The sequence below is a fragment of the Tetrao urogallus genome (assembly GCF_951394365.1).
Source record: "Tetrao urogallus genome assembly, chromosome: 3".
Lineage (NCBI taxonomy): Eukaryota > Metazoa > Chordata > Aves > Galliformes > Phasianidae > Tetrao > Tetrao urogallus.
In genome coordinates, this window is record NC_136815.1 from 60228246 (window position 1) to 60250774 (window position 22529).

Consider the following 22529-nt stretch of genomic DNA (forward strand, 5'->3'; position numbering starts at 1 on the left):
CTGAGTCTGGTCAACATGAAACTCTGCTGAAACAGTGCCCTGTGTGGAAGGTACACTGCAGAGATGTTTTGGGTGAAGGTCACAGGTAAGATGCAGAGATAACAGAAACCTTCATAAAAGTGATTTATTTTATTATTATTATTTTTAAGACCTAATTTCCTTTATGATGACTTTTACCAGCCCACACCTTTCCTGTAAAGAAATGTCCATTTTCTTATTTGATGTTAAGAAGTCTTTGGGCTTCTGAGTTGAATTGAATCTTCAGACTTCATGAAAGAATGTTTCAGGGTTATTTCAGATAATCACAGGCTAGAAGCAAGTGTCAAAAGGCCTAGAAAAGGGAAGGGAAAACACTGTGTGACACATCTGACTCTGGTAGGTGGATATTGTTTGTCTCTTGCAAAAGAGACTTCAAAAACAGATGAGGTAAAGGAATCCAAAGGAAGTTTTGGGAATCCAGATATTGCTCTAAGTTTCTTATCCCATTTTCTCTGAGTGGTAGTGGGAAATCTTTTACTATAACCTTCCTTAAAACAGAACAGATATATTTGGAGTAATTTTTAGCAAATGATTTATAATGAGGCTTCAGAGAGTAAAAATTATTTTCAGAGAATTCAGTAGTTTGAAACAATGGAAAATTTATGACTAATATTGTCATTTTCCGTCTTATTTAAATCATGTGTAAGCATATACATAATTCAACAAACTGTTCAGTAAATCCCTAAGCAACAAATGTTATTTTTGTAATACCTTTCACATTCTCCACCCCAGTTCTGTGAATTTTCATTCCTGTTTCTCCATTTTTTTCTCCATTTCCAACTATTTTGAAATTCATCTTCCTCAGTTTAGGTGCCAAATATATCTTGGGTCTACTCATGCAGATAAGAGCAGTAGGATTTTAGGAAGAAGAAGGAGTTAAACATTTAAGAGAAAAAAATTCCCAAATTTAGGGTGTAAATATAGGCAGAATTCAATATGTGAAATAGATTGTGTTGTAGCACCTCTTTACTTGGACATACAACTGTTTTGTAATAATCAAATAGTTGAAGGAAGATGTTATCTCTCCTGAAGCCAGTGGATGTGGAACTTTACTCTAGAAGACTTCTCCATAGTTCTTTTGTCAATGCAAAGTGGATTGCTTGCAGGCATAGTGAATAGTGGAGAACAAATATAATAGACTTGTATGAAAGATCAGAACACATGTATTCCTGAATTTGTGGTCCAAAGGAACAGAAATCCCACTTCTGCCATTATCACAGTTTCCGGTATTCTATTCTAAGGCTTCTAATGTATTGTGATACTCTGTTTAGGATGTTTATTTTATTTTTATGTTTATTTATTTTATGTCTCCAGTATCTATGGCACAGAATGTGTTGGATGACTTATCCAAAGCAATTCAGTTTAAATTCTTGGCCTTAGAAAAAGAAAAATATAGTATGTTCATTTTTGACATTTCTTCATTTCCATTTCTCTAACTGTTAGAGAAAACAGCCCTCTACAGGATTAGAAATAGATTAACATTTATATTGCTGTTAGCTATGAATCTAGTTTTTGGGTAGTGATTACTTATGTGTAAGCTTTAGGGCCACAGATTTAAACGTATTTATTTTCTTCTTTGAATACTGGCAAGCCCATATAACTAGTGTCCCACTTATTAGCCAGCCTATATATTGATTCATCTTTGTGAACACTGTGTGTGTTTCATCAGCAGTATAATTTTTCTCCCCATTTTCTTAGAAGTCGAAGGTTTTTTTTATAAGAATAGAATCCTGATCCTGTAAATCCATTTGAAGGAATTAAATGAACACATATACTGAGTGAATGTGCATTTTATGCATAAATCTACACTAAGATTTTGATTATAGAAGCGTCAACAATCTAAAAATATGAACACTGCTTAGCATTCTTTATGTCTTTACTGATAAACTACAAGAAAAGTGGCTGATGTTTCTAACCAGACAGTGGAAAATCCTGACAAAGTATTATAAAATCATGCTTGAGGTTCACTTGCTGAAATCACTGTTTCCTCCTTTTACTACTGCTGATGACAGAAATGGTGGTGGTTTATATCCATATGTTTATTTGATATATGTATTATGAAAAGGAATTTTTACTGCAGAAGTTGTTCTTAATCAATGACAGCGATTTTGTGTTTAGAAATGTGTACTCAGTAGAAGAATAGGTGGTTTTACATTACGGAAACCTAGACAGCTAAGCTTCCTGTAGAAAGGCAAATTAACTGACTGGAATATCCCTATTTGTATACCGAACAATCATTTTAATCATCCTTCATTTTTGTAAATGGTGTAAGGAAATCTATTGACAATTTTGTTGTTTTTATCTGACCTCATTTGCCTAATCCTAAATGACTCTGTAGCCTGACCAGTCATGATATGTGTGGTCTGTCTGTTGCTGTAATTGCAGGGATTAATTGACCTGTGCAAACTGCCACTATCAAAAAGAATGTTGTCTGGCTAAGTTCTTTGAATCCTGAGTTATACTGCATGTAGGAAAGTGACTATATTTGGGACTTCTGCAATCTTTTCAAATTTAATTCAAATTAGACACTGGATTTAAAAATAAGGGGAGAAATGATGAAAGCTGAAAATCTTAGTTCTTTGTTTTCATAGGAAATAAAATTACAGCTTAGGTGCAAATGTGAAACAACTACACTGCACATTTTTTCCCCCCATAGCTATTAGAGAAAGCGTATCTCTATGCATGTAGAAAGTTAGAAACTTTCTAACACTGTGTCTCATTAGAGTGTGCAGATTCAAATCTGAAGTATTTTGTCACTAGTGTAATTCCCATTTTCCATGAAGTCTTAGATTGATTCTTTTGAATCTGAAAAGAGAATATGAAGAAGACACCAGGTTCACCTTTGTCAATAAGATTTCAAAGACCAGTATGCTACTGCTCTATGCACAGCAACCTATATTTCTCCCCTGCAGGAAGAAGTTCTTCTGTGTCTTACCTGTGTTTCCAACTCAATATATTATATAGGAAGTTTATCTCAGCTTTACAAAACCATTTCCACTGAAAATATTTATAGACAGTGAATGGAAAAAAAAATCTTTGGGTTGTGTTTCTTAGTTGATTTTGTGATTGAATTTGGCAATAAGCAAAATGTAGTGTTCTGTGTTAGACAAAAAGAGTACTCTGTGCATTTGGCGTTGTGCAAAACTGGCATGGAACTATAATTTTTTTTTTTTCTTTTTTCTTTTTTCTTTTTTTTTTTTTTTCAGTGCAAGGAGTAACAGTTATGTATCTGTTTTCAAACCTTTCTTTTTCATTAGAGCCAAACTTCTATCAGACTGTGCTCCAGCTATAGCCCGAGGTTTTGTGTCAAAAGAAATGTGACAAATGAAATATATGATGTTTCCAGATGACTTTCTTGGACCTCTAATATTTCCTGACCAAATGATCACAGAGTACTAGCAGCATCACATTCTTTTTCTTGATCCGGTTTTCTTCTCTGTTTTGAAGACCATGTGATTGTTCTTTGCCTTTCTCTCCTTGTTTCTTGACATGCCACATGCAGATGCTCTGCTAGGTCTCATTTATGTTTAATTTGTAGTAGGGAAAGCATTTTTTTATTGCAGCCATGTAATAATATAGTTGTATTTAGGAAAGTCAACATTTTATTCTTAAATGTTTCATAAAATGAACTCTAGGGAAAGGGTGGGTTTTGGCACTTGTATTGTTAATCACACCTTCCCAATTCACCTCTATGGGAAGAGAGCACCACAAATTAAAAGTACTTTTTAGGTGTTAGCATGGAATTTCAAATGTTTGGAGGAGAGACTGCAGGCTGATTGAGTGTACACATTAGGTTATCATTTTCTTCCTACAGTTAGCACTCCAGGTGAAAATCAGTGAGCCATCATAGAAGGCTCATACTTTCTATGTCCAGGCTTGTACTCATGTTATCTGAATACTGTGGTTAAGTTTAAGTTTAGCTTTAATATTTCATGCACTTTGGGTATGGAATAAGTTGTCTTCCTCATGGGCATTTCTAGAATTAAAGGTATTAGTGATGCAGTTTCTGTTAAACCATGATCTTATCTCACTGTTTTCTCAGAGAAAATGTAATTTCATTTCAATCAAACTACTCCACTGGATAACTAAACAGAAATAGAGGAGTCAGACCAGATTTCTGCAAAGTATTATGGGAGAAATGTGCACTTGAAATTAAACACGAGTGTGTTTGCGTGCGTACACTTGTGTGTATGAGTATGTAGTGGCATACAGCAGAAGACTGAGAGAAGAAATATTAGGACTGTTTCACTGAGATATCTTTCAGAAAGATGATTTAGCCTAAAGAAATTAAATGGGAAATACTCTAACTGGAAAAGCATGTAACTTGTCACAGTGTAACAGTTATTAGACACTAAATATGCATGTAATTCTGAGGTTGCATAAATGTCCATAGATTTGCCCAGTAAAGGTGAAAATAAGAATTACTTTCTTAGTACCCAAAAATTCAGGTGCATGGCACTTTTTACCTGTTTTTTTGTGACATTCCACAACACAAAATAAAAGAAAAAACTGCTGCTGACATACTAATTTATACTACTGTTATTAAATATATTTCCACTGTCAGTTCTCAAAGTCTTCGGCAGGTGAACATTTTGAGTTTCAAATGGATGTAATGGTGCAGCAACTTTCAACGCTTTGCCAATTGCTAAAGGAAAAATGAGATATGCACAGGACTCTGATCTATAGTAGAAGTAGAGATAGCACCACTGGATTTTAAGGTTAGACTGTGCCAGACTTTCTTTCCTGTGTTACAGCTTTGAAGTAAAGCTGACTGTTTTCATCATAACCATGAGTAGTAGCATTCAAAACATGATTAAAGGAGTTTAGGTTACCTTCCTAGCCTCAAACATCCTAACTAAACTGAAAGGATGGGAATGATAAACATAGATATGTGATTGCATCAGGCTGGAAAAACAGCTACATCTGTTTTTCTGTCTCAACTTCTTTTACGTATTCTAGAATAACAGTCTTTGTTCATAGAAGTATAAACTTTCATAAGGAAGTGGCATTTTTACCTATGAGTAGTAGTTGAGGCCTCTTTCTATGAATGTAACTTATTTTCTTTTGCCTGTATCATGAGTTACAATTTACTGTTTGGTACCCAGTGTAATATCAGGATGGGGGCTTCAGCTAGTCAAGAGTGGAAGCTGTATTTCTTTTTTCTTTCTAGAAAAAATGACAAATCTGAAACAATCCCAGGTTTTCAGAAGTGATAGAATTAACCTAGAATCTTTTGTGTTTTTGCTTTCTAAAAGAAGAAATAATTTCTAACATTTTAGACAAACTGAGTCCCTGATTTCATGGTTGTTCTTTGGCTTTGCAAGCCCTGAGCCTGCCGTGAGTCTACAGAGTCAGGGTTCACTTCAGGTCTGAGAGCTTGAAGCCTGAAGAGCAGCAGATAGAAAATCAGAGTTTTACATATGGATAATGAAGTTTGTTGAAATACACATGAAAGTCCCCAAATATTTTACTTTTGAGCAAAGTTTTTTGTCACCCTCTCCTCCCTGTCCCTTTCCCTCAGAATGACAAACAAGCTGGGTAATTTTAGATAAGCTGAAGACAGGCATTTTTCCTTGTTTGCAAGTGATCTTTACCCTTGAGGAGAGAGGGCATCATCTTACAATCCCCCCTGTTAGCAGCTGTTGAACTGGGTAAAAGCACAATCTCAAGGTAGCAAAGTACGGGATCACTTCAGATGTGATGAGAGGGCTTTGCTCAGTCTAAGCCTGAGGTAATGCATCTCTTTCTTTGTGTGTGACAGTGAGTTCTTACAGGACATATAGAGTCTCAGACCACGGTGCTTCCAGTACTGACTGTGGCTTCCCTGGAGCCACCTATTTATCCTTAACATCAACACAAGTTAGTAGGCTTCTCTACTAGAAGTGGAAAGGCAGCAACACTTAGGAATTCCTGTATGCTTTCCACATATTATAGCCCTGAGGGAAGGCCAGCTTCTCATTTCTCTCCTTTCCTCAGTCATTCTGTACTCTGTGGTGCCAGCTAGTTTACAGAGAAAAAAATTCTTCAAGAATTTTTATTACATACTCATTAACAAAGTAGAAAACTGCATTTGCCCAATTGTCAGATAGATTTGTTAGGAAACCCAGGTTTTAAAATGATGGTATTAAGAACTGCTGAGTGACACAGCTAATACAGTCTTCTAGCTCAAAGACAGCAATGGAGATGCTGCTAATGTTCATAATGTAAGAGGAAAATTTATACACTGTTTTAATAAACTCCAAGGGCTTTGTATTCATTCCAGTTGATAAACAGCCTATAGAGGCTGAGAAATTGGCATGAAGTCACTTGTCCCATGACACAAAGTCTCTTCAAATACTGGCACAGAATCTTTTTGAAGAAAACTGTTGGATGTGTACAGTCTTGAGAAGATTTCAACGAAAGTAATATTCTAGCTTAAGTACATTTTGGGTCATTGGAAGAGTATGTAAAAAAAGCAGAATGATTATCCTAAATTGCTGTGTAATGTTCTGTTATGTTTTTAAACAGCTGTTCCTCTGCAGGCTAATACTAGATGCTATCCTTAAACAAACAGCACAGTAATTCTCCAATAGATGCTGCCAACCAAAATCCAACATCAACGACAAAAGGAGAGCTGATGAAATTTTGAACATTTTGGGACCTCCTAGGCTAAAAAGCAAAAGTTGAAACAGTTTGAGCAGTGGTTCACTGTTTTCCCAAATCATTTGGGGACTCTGTTTTATTTGCTTAGGTCTAATATCTTTTTTTCTAACCAGTGTTGTGTATCTTTGAAAGGCATAATTTAAAAGTAGCTGCCTGTATACTGATTTATTTGTTCTTAGGGAAATTAAAGTAGGATATAATCCTTGTGGCTCGATTTTTCTAAGGAACTTTTCATCATACCCTCTCTTTGATAAAGTGGGGCAATTCTGGGTAATGTGAGTGTGAGGGGTGACAAGAAAGACTATAAAGCTCTTCACTTGGCACAGGGGATTTTTTTCCTCCCGTAGATGAGTTAAAACCTATTTCCAGCTTCTGAGAGTTTTCCTAATCTTGCATGTTCCTTTTAGCTCTTTCAGCACGCAGAGCATGTTTGCAAACAAGATAGTATAGGCAGGATCATCAGCTGGTTATTGCTGATGTTGCTCATAGGTCTGTGTGTAAGTAAAGAGTTTATTTTTCTGGACAAGATTCACTGTGTTTTAGTCAGGTGAAATAGGCTCAGTGCTGTCTTGACCCAGCTCCTACAAACAAAACCTTTGCGGTGGATTAAAATCTTGACCTTTGAGTTCCTTAGAATGAGGGAAAATAATAATAATAATAATAACAAACAAACAAATAAAATAAAAAAATAAAAAAATAAACTAATTAAAATAGATGAACACAATCCTTGGTAAATACTTGAAAGAACTTTAAACCAAAGTGCATTATTGTATAAGAATTTGAGCATAATGCTAGAAAAGATTTATTAAGATGACTGAAAAGTAACTAGTAAAAGTTGGTCATAATTATTATCACACATGAGAATATTAATGGAATATTTCTAATTGAAATATGTAAAAGAATATTCACTTAGGACTTTTAAAAGGTGGAGAGGAGCTGCTAACCTTGGGTTAGAATTTTCTAGTAGACAGATGGCACTCATCTTTTTTCCGAACTTTATTATCACCTCTGCTTTTACAGTGTTTATAATAAACAGATCATCTCCTAATGAAATTTCTTCTTTTCAACTTTTTTTTTTTTTTTAATTTTTGATTAGATATTATGCCATTCTGCATGCTAAAAATTTGTTATTGTTTTACACTGAAGATTTCTTCTGTAGGAGCTTGTCACAATGAATACTTTAAGCAATTGTTTTAGGACATGTTTTGAAAAGTTTCCAAAGTTTTGAAATGTTACATTTAGTTAATGTAGCATTAACTTAATGTAACATTACATTACATACATTACTGTAACATTAATGTAACATTAGTTATGTTACTAAATGTTCTTCTCACTCAGAAAAAAAAAAAAAGAATATTTTTCTTTGGGGCAGTCAGGTAAGATACTTATTATAAGAATCTACTCAGATGTGTAGTTAAAGTTTGTTATGCTAAGCCATCTACATTAAGCAGAGCTACTGTGGAAAATGTTTTGTTGCACATCAAATTGAGAGACTATAGAATTCCAGGAAAAAATCCATAATTCCAGGAATAATTTAGATGTTTACAAATGCTAAGTTTCAAGTAGGCCAAGACATGTACGACCAAGTTCCCAGCAAAGCCAGTGGTAAAAATAGTGAACCACAAAGCTTGGCTATTTTTTTTGTGTGTGTGTGTGTGTGTGTATCAGAAAACCCTTTTTGGTAAAGCTAACCTAGCCCTGCTTAGATTTTAACCTTTGCGTGTTGGTTTCCCTGCACAAATCTAGATAAACAGACTTGATCCTTTTCTGGTTGGTCTGTTAGTCTCTTATTCTCATGTTTGAGAAATGAAAACCTCTCAGTCAGTCAGCAGTCTGGTATGTGATATGGTGCGGATTATGTGAGTAGCAAACATAGCCTCAGAGATGGCATGTGAATAATTGCTGCTGAGCTGCTGGAGATGCCAATCTGGCACACAGGGTGGTGCCTGTTGAAGAGTGCAGCCGGAAAAGTCATCATTCCCTTCCTCGTCTTTTCTGTACACTGGGTGGGAAGACTCCAGTACCCATTAGGCTTTTTGTTCACTATCACTATCACTCATAAGCAGCTGTCACATATCGTGTTTTCCATCCTTTCAAGCATCAGATGTGGTACTACTGAATAGCTGCAGCACATTGATTCTGGAGTGGTGGTTACACTGTGTTGCTGAGTGACTATTAATAGTGGCAGGTCGACACAATTCTTCCCAGTATTACTCCTAAGGGGGTCCTCAGTAAAGAAGCAGAATGATTTTTGAAGTTTCTTTTTCTATCTTACTGCCAAGAGCTTCCAAATAAAACCCCTATTGCTCCTGCTATTAGAGTGGAGGCTGGCGCTATGCACTTGTGGAGAGTTCGCTGAGCTCAGCGTGGATTCTGGCATTTCAAAGCTAGCGCTGTTCGATGCGTAATTCAAGCAGAAAAGCGCTTACACCCATTGCCCTGCTGTGGGCCAAGCCAACTGCCCTGACGAATTTACAGCCTTTAGCATTTCATAGCTACTTAGCTTTAAGCATGACTCCTTCTGACCCCTGGCCCTCCCAGGCTGGAATAACAGGCCGTTCAGTACCTTGCCTAATTGCTAAGGCAAGATAATAATGAGAGTAAAAGAGACACGAAGACAGATCATGCCTAAATGAACACGGGGGTGCTTAACCAGCAGGAATAAGAATAACTAAGATCTTGTGTCTATTGTTTTCATAACATCCTGTTTTTATGAATGTGGCTTCCTATCAACACTTCAGTCACACTTAAGAACACGCAGAAAAGGACGAATACAGATTCTTGTGACACAGTAGGGATCACTGCACAGCACAAACTGAGTTGCTGTATATCTTTTCATAACAAGAAAAAAAATCCTGTACACTTTTTTTTGCCAAAGGCCCCAGTATCAGACTGCAGTATTTTAGAAATGGCCAATTTAGCAACACAAAGGAAATAAAAATTCATCTTTGTACATCTAAATTTATTTTAAAACTGACTCTGTAGAGCCAAGATCTCTATAACTCTTGTAAAAGCATTATTCCAGCCTTTTTTGGATTCCTTAAAAGTGCTTATCAAGATGAATGAGAACAGTGGTGTGTAATTTCAAAAATGTAATTGCTTTTCTCTCCAGCTTTCTCTAAGCATTTTCAAGGTCACCCATAAAAAGGGACAGATAAACCTATAATCCAAGTCTTCTCCTGGTGTTCCATGCCAGTGCACATTACTCCCTGAATAAAAGTCTTGCAACTTCTTGAATTATTCAGCTCCACGTTTTCCTCTCTGTAAAGAGAATCTGAAACTCCTACCACTTTGTGTATCATGTTGTAACATTAAAAACTATGAGTGATCATGAAGAAAAAGTGTATTTCTAAGTATTTTGAATAACAATTGGAAACAAAAGATATAACTATGTCATCCACAGACTTCGTAGGCCCAATTTTTTCTTTTTCAGATTGATGTATAAGGAAAGAACCCGCTGAGAGGGACTGTAAAACTCCAGTTTATATCCCTTGCTTGCTGTCTACAGGCCTACTTGAGATGGTGGTTGCTTTCCAGGACATTTATTTTTTCTGCTCAGGCACAGCTTCTGCTGCTATGATTTTCATTCTCACAACAGGATTTTTCTCTGGAGGGTCTCAGGAAAGGAGAACTGCTGCAATGTCCTATGTGCACAGATGAGAGGTTTCCAGGATATGGTCCCACAGTGTGGTGTTAACCCTTATGCCAGCTTATGACAATGGAGAAGGTATGCAGTAGAAAGGAAGCAAAAATGTGTGATAAATACAACTATTTTGTACACAGTTTCTCTGATGTTTTGTAACTGCAGTTTCTTGAATAAAGCTATATAGAAAACCAGAAAAAAATGACTAGGAAGACAGACTAGGTAGAAAGAAAGAAGTAGTGAAAATTGGACTTTTCTATTGAGATCTCTTTTGGGATTTACTTCTTTGATTGAAACAAATTTTTTGGAAGAGTCAGATTTTAGACAAAATTTATGGTCAGTGCCAGAGTTCCTCTGTGATCGTTGTATGGAAGATCTAATAGGAGGAAGGTTATGGCTGTCACTGAACCTGTAAGGTGAAAGAGGACACAGTGCTTTGCATTGCCACTTGATGGACTCCAGTCTATATTTCTTGATTGTGTAGTGTATGTTTCGGTACTAGTGACCCTTCTCATGTTTATTCTGGATTTGAATGTGAGCTCTTATTGTCATTGTGCTTCTGTCCAACCTAGCAAGACGCATGTACTTGTACATAAAAATGTTTTTAAAATGAAAGCAGTTTCATTTCTTTTGGGATGAGAGAGGAGGTTTCAAGCCAGAAAAAAAAGTTAAACAGCATTAACTGGAAAGATAGTTTGCATTTAACGTGGTCTCATTTTTTGTTTAGCTGTCTGCATGTCCATATCTAGTATGACACTAAAAGTCTACTCATGTGACATTCGCTCATCAATTCCAAAAAAAAGAGAATAATAGTTAAAAAAAAAAAACAAAAACAAACCATGAAGACAATATATAATTTTTCAGGATTGCTGTTGTAATTTGGGGCTGCAAATATAGGTACGATTCTCCTGTAAGAATCTAGGAACTAATAATCGGCACCTTTGAATCATGCTACTTTCATAGAATCATAGAATCATAGAATCACCAAGGTTGGAAAAGACCTAAAAGATCATCCAGTCCAACCGTTCACCTATTCCCAATAGCTCCCACTAAACCATGTCCCTCAACACAACATCCAGCCTTTCCTTGAACACCCCCAGGCTCGGTGACTCCACCACCTCCCTCAGCAGTCCATTCCAGTGCCTGACCACCCTTTCTGAAAAGTAATACTTCCTCATGTCCAGCCTGAATCTCCCCTGCCGTAGCTTGAAGCCATTCCCTCTGGTCCTATCACTAATGACACGAGAGAAGAGGCCGACCCCCAGCTCACTACAACCTCCCTTCAGGAAGTTACAGAGAGCAATGAGGTCTCCCCTGAGCCTCCTCTTCTCCAGGCTGAACATTCCCAGCTCCTTCAGCCTCTCCTCATATGGCCTGTGCTCCAGACCTCTCACCAGCTTTGTTGCCCTCCTTTGAACACGTTCCAGGGCCTCAATATCTTTCTTGCAGTGAGGGGCCCAAAACTGGACACAGTACTCGAGGTGCGGCCTCACTAGTGCTGAATATAGGGGAACAATCACCTCTCTGCTCCTGCTTGCAACACTGTTTCTGATGCAAGCCAGGATGCCATTGGCCTTCTTGGCCACCTGGGCACACTGTCAGCTCATATTCAGCCGAGCATCAATCAAAACCCCATGGTCCATTTCCTCTACGCAGTCCTCCAGCCACACCGCCCCAAGCCTGTAGCGTCGCCTGGGGTTGTTGTAGCCGAAGTGCAGGACCCGGCATTTGGCCTTGTTGAAACTCATCCCATTGGCTTCAGCCCAGCTCTCCTGCCTGTCCAGGTCCCTCTGTAGGGCCTCGCTACCCCCAGGCAGATCCACACTTCCAGCCAATTTGGTGTCATCTGCGAATTTACTGAGGGTGCACTCGATGCCCTTTCATTGTGATCTACAATGATATTCCAAATGGAGCTATGTTGACAAAAACTGCATGTGAGAACAGGCAACGGTAGGAGTTCTTCTGAAGAACTGTGTGTTCCTAATTTACTTTCTCTCTCTGATCTACCAGAAATCTGATTCATTAATCTTCTAGACATATTGGAAAATCCCATCTATTTCAATAACCACAGGAAGATAGAAATAGTTGAGGGTCTTGTGATTATGATTGATCTTTGTTAGATAATCTATGGGAGACACTCTATTAGATTATGTTGATCGACTGTATTTGAGTTTTGATGCTCAATTAATTTTTTAAGGGTTCCAAAGTTTGGATTGCTGTCGATTAGCATTGTTATAAATAGACATAAATATGTTCCACTAACCATAGCCAATTGAACCTGAAGATTTTTGTTGGTGAAAGTATTCCTAAATCAATTTTTCATACATAGTTCAAATAATGATCAAGTTTAATGCAATGCCTAGTCAACAGAAGTAGGATAACTATTCAGAGACTCTTCTTTCATGGGACAGTTTACTTTGTTTCCCAGCAGTTCTAAATTGATTATTGGCCAAATTGCTGATTTTTCTATTATATTGCATTGTATTTGCTTATGCACCTTATATTTCATTTGCTGGCATAGATTTCAGTAATGGATTTTCTTTAGTTTGGCAAGTGAACATCATTCTCTGCCATTGTGGCTGTAGATTTTTAAGGGATTCTTACAAACTGAAATGTCAATAATTTTTAATATTGTTTTCCACTTTCCTGGAAAAGTATTGTTACCTCTAAGTTGAGAAGATTTAGAGATCCCTACTAGATAAAACTTTCATGACTTTTTATAAGAATGGATGTGAGGCCATTACCTGGAAGTAAGCTACCCTCCACAAAACTCTCTGGCATGGAGTATCAATCTGTATTTTGAATTTTGTAAAGCAATTACTATTTCAGAGATCACCATTAGCTTTTTTGTTTGTTTGTTTGTTTGTTTATTGTGTGTCTCACAGCAAGCAATGTAATGACAAAATAATTGCAGACCATTTCTGGGGGCAGACGACAGAAAGATCAATAATGTTGCAAGAAAAGAGGAAGGTATCATCATACTCTATGCCTCGTCATGCAAGAGTGAGAACATTATCTGCTTTGTCTAAACTCCTTTTAGCAGAAGAGAGTTTTATATGAATGATGAGGTTTGCAGGGAATGTCTTCCTTGTTGAATGGGGATTAAATTGTTTGCATTTCAGGTATTTTAGAACATTCAAAGCTATTTTCAACACATGGAAATTCTTTTCCTGTGTAGAGTCAGAGAAAATTATAATTTACTACTCTGTTCAATCAGCTCAGCTGAAAAGGAGCTTTTGTCTGAGGCGTTTCCCATGTTGGCTTGTGGTAGTACATTTATCTCTAAAGAAAGAAGAGACAGTGATATTCTATCTCTTGGATATTGGTCTATCTCCAAAATCAGATGACTCAGTGCACCTTCACAAGCCAAATTAATCAATTTAATTACAAGTATCTTGAGGGGTTTCTTTCTATTAGAAAGAGCCTGCTTACATCACGCTGTTCCAAAATAATCCTATCAGTGCATTTACTCAAGCAGATGAACCTTGAGCTGTCCTCTGGGCTTCAAAAAATATGTAATATCTTGCTGTAATAATATTAACAGAGAAGTGGAGAAAGGTTCAATTACTAACACCACACAATCCACCTCAAACCTTGTTTTTTTTAAATGTTTTTTCAAATCAGAAGCGTAATTTAAGGATAAGACACTGTTAGCTGTTCTGCCTTGCTTGGGGCTTTGCTGCAGAATGACAGGTCTTTTTTCCTTCATAGAGTGAGTGCTCTAATTACACCTACTGTAAGTCAGAGCTACATTACTACAGCATCAATGCAAATGTCAGATGTCTTTTCACTTTAAACTGTCTAATCTCTAATAACAGTGTCTCATTTTCAGGAAGACTTTTTAGGAAATTTCTTTATATTTAGATACCCTTTATTTGTCTCCTTCATCTTTATGTCACTAATTGTGTTCTATATCATATTTCTTTTCAGAGGTCTGAGTGTAATGCTTTGAAAGTTTATATGTTAATTGGCAAGGTCAAAAGAAAGAGAAAACATGTTCTGATTGCTCAGTGACACATTATGTGATTTGAAACAGAAGTTTAATGGAGTGCCTTTTGTCTGTTAATAAAAAGTACTAATTTAGGAGTATTGAGCGACTGTGTTTTAGTTCAAACCCAGTCAGTATGTTGCAACAAGTTCTGAAATACTTTTCAGTAACTATTTCCCTCTTTTTCTTTTTTCTTACTCTCTGAAAGCAATGTGAAAACCTCACAAGAAACTTGGCCTGTCTGTGCAAACCTTTGTCCAGAATAATCATCTATCTCATACTGCTCTTGCACGCACTTGTAAAGCCGGGTTCTTTGATATCTTCTTTTCTGCTGTTAACAGTCACTGTTTACAGTGCATGAATAGATACTCTTGCCATTTCTGTATCTCTGTCAAAGGTGACAACTATCTTTGGTTTAGTACAAGAGAACTCAGAGTCAGCTTGATACAATTTCTAAGAACCTGATCCTGCTTCCACCAAAATCAATAGTTGTTTACAGTACCTCAAGTGGAAGGAAGATCTGTGTTGCTAAATAGCATTTTCTTGCTTTACATAGTACATGAGCAAACTTTAAAACAATGCATAGAGTCACAGTGTATTTTGCTGAATAAGTGAATTTTTCAATCATAGATAATTCTCCCCCATTTGATACCAGCAAAATAACATAACTAATATTTTATTTTTAAACTCATTTGTGTTGATTTTCCAGAAAATATATAGATTAAACTCATTTTAACTAGTACATAGATAAAACCCATAATTTATGATCTTATGTGTACTGGAGATGAGCAATTAAGTGCTTCACTTTCAACTGGTTTAAATGCTGTTTCTTTCTAATAGACCTATCTCCAGTCTATCTTCTCAATAGGAATAACACAGTTCCATTTAAGTAAATATAATTCAAGCACTTTTCTTAAAATGCTTCCTATTGTTCAGTGTGATAACTGTACGTGCAAACTGTTTCCTGTATGTGTGTTAGAGCCTGTATCTGTTTCATTCCATGTCCATAGCATCCACCATTAATTTACAAAAAATAAAATAGTTTTCAACTAAATATATATATATATCTTTTCCTAACCCTGTATTTATCCTCATTAGAGGTATGGGAGAATGCCATTCCACTTTTCCCTGTAATTTCCAGCTCATAGAAATATTACAGAAAGCAGAAGCTTAATTGGACTATAGTTAAAGCACAAGAGGTATCAGCATATTTCATCTTCCACGTACTTCATGGAGGAGGAGATGAGGCTAATGTGCTCAAAACAGATTAAATGCCGAATGTGGGAGAGGAAGCAAAACTATGTCTTGTCCTCAGCCATCTAGGAATGCTTTGTGATTCATTCACTCACAGAATATTTTAGATCTGCGGTGTATATTTCCTCAGGAAAGAGTTATATTGACACTGTAAAAAAATACAGCTGCCTACTCACAGATCACTTAATAATAGCCTAGTTTATAAACTATTGTGTGAAAGTGGTATTACAGTGGTTATGACATAGCTATAAAATATTTCTATTTTCCAGGACTTAGAAAATGCAAATGCTCCTTTTCTGTATTTCTCTCTACCTGCCACCACAAATTTCATCTGAAATGTCTGCTTACCTGCTAATGGAGTACCTGGGCCTATTTATTTCATATTCATTCTACTGAAAAATGTTGTTCCTTGGACAATTCGTTATACTGGGAGGAAGGGCTGCTTTCCCCTACCTTCTTCCCTTCACTGTCTTTGCAAATAGTAAATAGAGTAAATACTAGCATACAGAGCATTGCCTGTAAGCTGAAGGCTGTGCTTTCTTGGTGTTTTCTTTAGGGAGGGAGGGAGGGAGAGGGAGGAAAGGGGGGTAGAGGAAAGGCTGCTTTAGAGCTTGCAATGGATTTTCTTATTTCTTCATTTGCTTCTTTAAAACAATGAGGAATTTTTTGCTAAGCGAGAATGGCTTTATCTTTTTAGCTTGAAGAAAATCCACTCAGAGATGTTTTGTCATGCGTCCATTGCAAGACATTCTCACATGTCACAGAAGCTGCATTCATTTGGTCAGAAAAGTAAAAGGATGTTTCTGAGCCAATTTGCAATTTCTCTTGAAAAAAAACATCAATTTCAATACAAAATGATGATGACTTCTACAAAACAATAATCCTGGCAGCAACTCAGAATTCATCGTACCAAAATTCTTTCTGGAAAAATGAAATTGGGATGAGATAGAGCACTTTTTTGTTTAGAAAACAATTGTTTAGTTACTCAGTTCCTCACATTTATGCAGTGTTTTGTTAAAGAACTCCTTCACTATTGGCAATTCATTTGTCATTGGTTGTGCATAACTTTTAATGGACCACATGAAACCAAATGTCTCTCAGACATGGAGATAAAATTACACTTGATCTTCCTCTAATGTTTAATTATTTCCTAGCAAAAATAAGTGATCAAAAGTTAGTGTCTTGTTGCAGTGAAGAGATGTAGATCGATGCACAGATTAATTTTGTTCTTATGTTTCCAGGTTTAGAGATGGAGAATGCCATGACAATTCAGCACTGAGTGTGCTTGCATTGCCAAGTTCCTTCCCATAGTGCTTCATATTTTGAAAGGGATAGACACAACATTTAGACTCAGCTGGTCTTGCAGATCAGTCTTATCTGAACAGGGAAGTATTCAGATCTGGACTTTCGGTCTGAGTCTTCTGTAAATCTTGAAAATCAGAGGTGAGGGAATTCATCCTGACTTGTAAAGCGGGCAAGATTTGTGCCTGCTCATAGTGACTCAAGTACAGGTACTGACAGGTTTCTTACCTCAACAGGAAAAATTATGAACACTTTCGTCAACAGTTTTAGGTATCACAATTGAATGGCATTTATATGCATATTTAAAATCATAAGTAGTAGTGCTGAAGCTGAACCCATTAGTGATAACAGTTGGGTCTGCTGTTCAGTTAATTTATTAAGATGTATTTAGAGATTAGCAAGGGGCTGGCAATATTTTCCCCTTAAAAAAAAAAAAAAAAAAAAAAAAAAAAAAAAACAAAAAAACTTCTTTACATAATCTGTATTATCATATATGTTTGAAAGCAATATATAGTCCACAACTTCATAACAGCAGATAAAAGAGAAGTTTAAAAACTGATTTTCTTTAGACGGTGACTCCTAGGATGCTTATATATGTTTCAGGTATGAAATATTCCTTTGAGGAAACAGTGTGCTGCCCACTAGAGACTTTGTATGTAAGAGAAAATTGTGAGATCCACTGGAGTATGGGAAAGCATGCCTTTATGTTTCAAGTGGGCAGGCAGTTCAGAGAAGAAAGCAGGAGAAAAGAGATTCAGGATAATATCAGCTCCCCTAAATAGCAGATGAGCTGTGCCATTCTCTATCAGTTTAATTGTAGGTAAGTAATTTTTAAACAGTCACATCATTATGCTATGTTTTTTAAAATGCACACACTTAGGTACCTTAGCTAATCATCACAGCTTGTCCACCACTGCAGCTGTTATCCTTAGTTTATCTGTCACATAATGATTAAACATAATGTAAGAAACATAGGGGTTTAGGCCAAATAATTGCTGCAGGAGGTCCTCCTAGGGCACACTTATATTTGCTCTGTATTGAACGTGATTTTCTCATAATGAAAACTCAGGTGAAGATTCCTTAATTAAGCAGAAAATATAAATTACAGTTGTGTTGGGCTGATTGCTTGCAAGAGCTGCCAGTTTATCTGAGGTCAGATGCTGGTGCCGCTACCATGTGCTTCCTCTGGAGTCTGGCCATTGGGTGACTCCAATGATGGCTAATGTTTGGATGGGGCAAGCGTTTGTACAGCTAAAAGGAGCATTCACTTGGTGATATGATTATGTGAAGTGGGGTGTCTCTTGCAACTCCTGGAAGACAAAAGCATTCAGTGGCCCAGTCGTAGTTGCAACACAAGCAAGCACAATGATGGTATGTGCAGCATATGAATGTGAAAACTCTGACATATTTGTAGGAAAAGGCAGAGAAGAGAGATAAATGAAATAAGGATACCGTTGTCCTGAACAGTCTCTTGCATACAATTAGACAAAATCAGGATTTTGAAGGAAAAGGACCAATTCATTCTTCCCAAAATACCATATGATATTTTTCAACAGCTATTTGAAAATGTACATGTGCTTATGTGTATGCACGTGATGGGGAAGGGCAATATTTGTTTAAGGACATAGTTACTGAGCTGATTTTGAGAGTTCAACTGTATATCGTCCTACCTGAACAATTCTTTGGAAGGCATTTTGCTTCAGATTCTTCTTCACCATGAGACTGCAGGAGCATGAAAAGACATGCTCTGCTTTTTGCTGCCTCAGTGGCTTGTGCAGTCCCTCTTGCTGTCCAGGCACAGTTCTTAGAATCATAGGAGCACTGAATACGCTGTGTTGTAAGGAACCCAAAAGGTTCGTATAATCCAAGTCCTGTAATGGACCTGAGCAGTTAGAAGTGCTGTAGCAGGATTTTTGCCCTGCCATACAGTTGGGCAGCAGGAGCAGATGCAGAGTAGCTCATTGCTTAATTCAGCTCTTCTTGATGCTCGAGTCTTGTACTATATCTGAACAGAGAGCAATCAGTAGGAAAGGAATGGAAAAACTGTTACAGTGTTGTATTTCTCCCCTCCACTTTTTAGATTGAATCAGATGAATTGTCCAGAGAAAGCAGAAGTGTAATATCACAGGCAGAATATTTGTTTATCATGGTTAGGTTACATTTATTTCTGTATTTATTTATTCAAATCCTTTTATTAATCCTACTTCCCTGCATGTGTGCATTTGTATACATTTTTACGTGTATTTGTGTAAATTTTATAGTTATGATTCATTGCTAGTATGGGAGTTTCATTATTGTGATGTGGAAGTCCTTTTTTATTTATGGGAAAAGAATTTTTATAACAATATTTGACTGTCTGATAACCAAGCAGTAAGGGGAATGTCCACAAGCATCGTATTCCACAGCTATATAAATGATAGGAATTCTGATTAGAATAGGAGGCTCTGTTTAACAAAGGCAAGTAGTAGCAGGCTAATATTGATGTTGCACAATATTACATAGCTCACAATATTATTAGCGATATTACAGCAGCGTGCAGGACTGTGGGTTGTCGGCTGCGAAGAAGATGGCCAGGGAGACTAAGAAATTTCCAAGAGAATGCTGTAATTGCAGCGAGTAGCTGGGAAATGTTCCAGGTGCGGAGGGCAAAACCAGGAGCCGAGATACCTGCGGGGAGCTGTGCGGGCAGTGCAGCCCCAGCGGAGCGAGGCGGCAGCAGGTGGCAGCATTGCCACAGCCTCGGGCCCCGCCGCCTCCTTCCCTGCGACTTCACCCGTGGAAAGTTCCTCGACCGACCTTTCCCAAACGCCTTGTGACCCTCGTTAAGTGGCACTCGTGCACGCAACCTGCCCCTCTGTCAGTGTTTGTCTGTGACCGGGTCCGGTAATTAGGATTTCCAGCTCTCGTTTGTTCCACTCCTTGTTTTTCCTACGTGCCAGAACTGAAATTCTCCAGCCTGTATTTGCACCGGTTCTGAGGCTCATGCGAATCGGGGCTCAAGCTGTGAGGATGGGGCTGTATGAGTGTGTGGGTCCAGGGGGTGAGGCCGGCGCTTGCTAATGGGCTTTAGTCACCAGAGCTGTTAAAGTCAGCAAGAGCACGGGGAATTTTCAGACCAGTTGTTCACAGGACTCCTTCAAACAATCTGAGGGTTTTGTTTGTGCTGGCACCTCCCATGGGTAAATAAACACGGGAGTTTGTTCGAGGTTACTGTACACCCATATTCTTGCAATGAGTGAACAGTCCTAAATGAGGCATTGTTACCAGCTTCTTCTTTCTGATGTCAAATAGCAGCTTTCAGAGAGGTTTTTATTTTATTTTTTCCCTTTTATTCCTTTCCCAAATATAAAATACACACTTCGAGGAACAGTACTGCTTTTTGGGGTTTATCATATTCAGAAGTCAAAGGTTGAGCCCAAGAGGATGAACATCCCCCAATTTTCAACTCATCGGTTCACAGCAAAGTTAGTTTATCTTCAACTAAAGCTAATTAGACTTTCACCCCTGACATGCTGGTGAAGTGGTACTGCATGTTTTTTCTTTTGATTGTTTTTAATCTAACTGCTACTGTAGGCATGGAGTTATTTGGTCTTGATTAAACATTTCCAGTCTGTCTTGGCAAGCCAATCAAGGGCACATTTTCAGACATGTTTCTCACAGTAAATTAGTAACAATTGCTTATATGTTTAATAGTTCAGAAAATGAAGTTCTCCTTTCAGAGGTGTATTGTACTGCCATAATGTACACCCCAAATTGACACCACGTAGTTGTGTATGCAGGTTCTACTTAAAGTGATGGTAGACTGAAGCACTAGGATTCATTAAATTGAGCAGAGTTTCTCATTAAATGTGTAGATTGACAGTCAGAACTGACTGTCATTTGTTTTTCTTTGCAGCTCTTTTTTTCGTGCCATCAATGCTTTATTTAGAGTGAAACTTTACCACCCGGTGGCTGAGAGGTAGCTGGTTTGTGGGGAAAAAAACAAGTAGAAAAATGTTTTGCATTATTATTTTTCTGGAAAAGGGAAAAAACAACTGGAAGCTTTTTAGATTTAAGTTCTTGATCTTCTCTTCCTCTTTTTTTTTTTTTTTTTTTTTTTCCCTGTGCCTAATTTATACCCTGAACAATGTATGTTACCTGGTTTGCATTGTGCAATGTATACATGTACATTTGTTTTCTAAAGGGAACTCTGTTAGTCCTCATCTATTTTCTAATATAAACTCCTCTGCAGAGGTGTTAGCAAGTATATTTCATTTTAACTATGCCCTATAAATCCTTCATGGAAAATTCCAATTAATATGGCTATGCAGCAAGCTGGGCCAAAAAATTAACTGATCTGTTCTTGCTCAGCAAAGTGACTTGATGAATACAGGAATGGAACAGACTCAATACAAAAATGCTGTTTCTCTTCAAGGAGCTGAAGTCGCCAGGTGCCACTGTTTTGCATCTTAACATAAAAATCTATAAGACTGCACCTTCTGGTATTAACAGATAACACCAGAATGCTCTACCCTATGGCAATTTGCTGAGATGCAAGATATCAATGCCCCAAGACTCTCAAAAGATTTTTATTTTTTTTCCATAAACATGGGACCTCAATCACTGAAGAGCAGAACTTGAGGAAGACTTTCTCTCCATGAATCAGCCTTCAGGGGGAATACTGACTTTAGGAAGAGAAATTATTCATCGGGGACATTCATGAGATGAGGAACAAGAAAGGGACATCTTTCTGAAAGGGAAATTTTCAGAGAGCACAATCTCTTTGTTAAGGACATAAAAAATATGAATTCTGTCGAACACTAAGTGAGTGCATAACCTTGTGAGGAAAAGGCTTCAGTAGAGGGGGATTCAAGGACACGCTAACTCTCTTCCCACATACATGTATATAAACTTTAAGGTAGTGCCCTCCTGTCTGAGTCCAACAGAGGTACACATACAATGGTTCGCTTTTGTTACATTTCTAGACTGCTGACTTAGTATGCAATTTGCAGAATCACAGAATTGTTGTGGTTGATAGAGTCCTCTGTGTCTGTTAGATCCAACACCTGCAGGGACACCCAGAGCAAAGTGACCAGGACCATTTCCAGGCGGCTTTTATATATTTCTAAGGACCAATATTCCATAACCTCTCTGGGCACAGTGCTTTGTCATCCTCACAGGCAGAATTTTCATGTTCCAATTTGTGCCCTTTGTCTCTTGTGCCATTGCTGTGTACCACTGGAAGAGCCTGGCACTTTCATCTTCATACATCTTCAGGTATTTATATGCATACAGTTTACCCCTGAGTCTTCTCCAGGCTGAACAATCCCAGATCCTGTGACTTCCCCTTACAGGAGAAACGCTCCAGCCCCTTTATCATCTTAGTTGCCCTTTCCTGGGCCCTTTGCAGTAGATCCATCTCTTTTTCATGAGCAGGCCCAGAACTGGACACGCCACTTTAGTTGTGGCTTCACCAGAAGGGTCGCCTCCATTGGCCTTTTGGCAACAGTACTCAATCAGCGTCACCAAATGATTTGCATCACCAAACTGATGCAGTTGGACATTGAGTAGTGTGACTGAGGTACTGCTTGTGTTTCAGATGAAGCACTAGCAGCCTTTTTTTTTTTTTTTTTTCCCCTACTCTTATGCAGCTAATGGCCCTGAGCAATATTTTCCACCAAG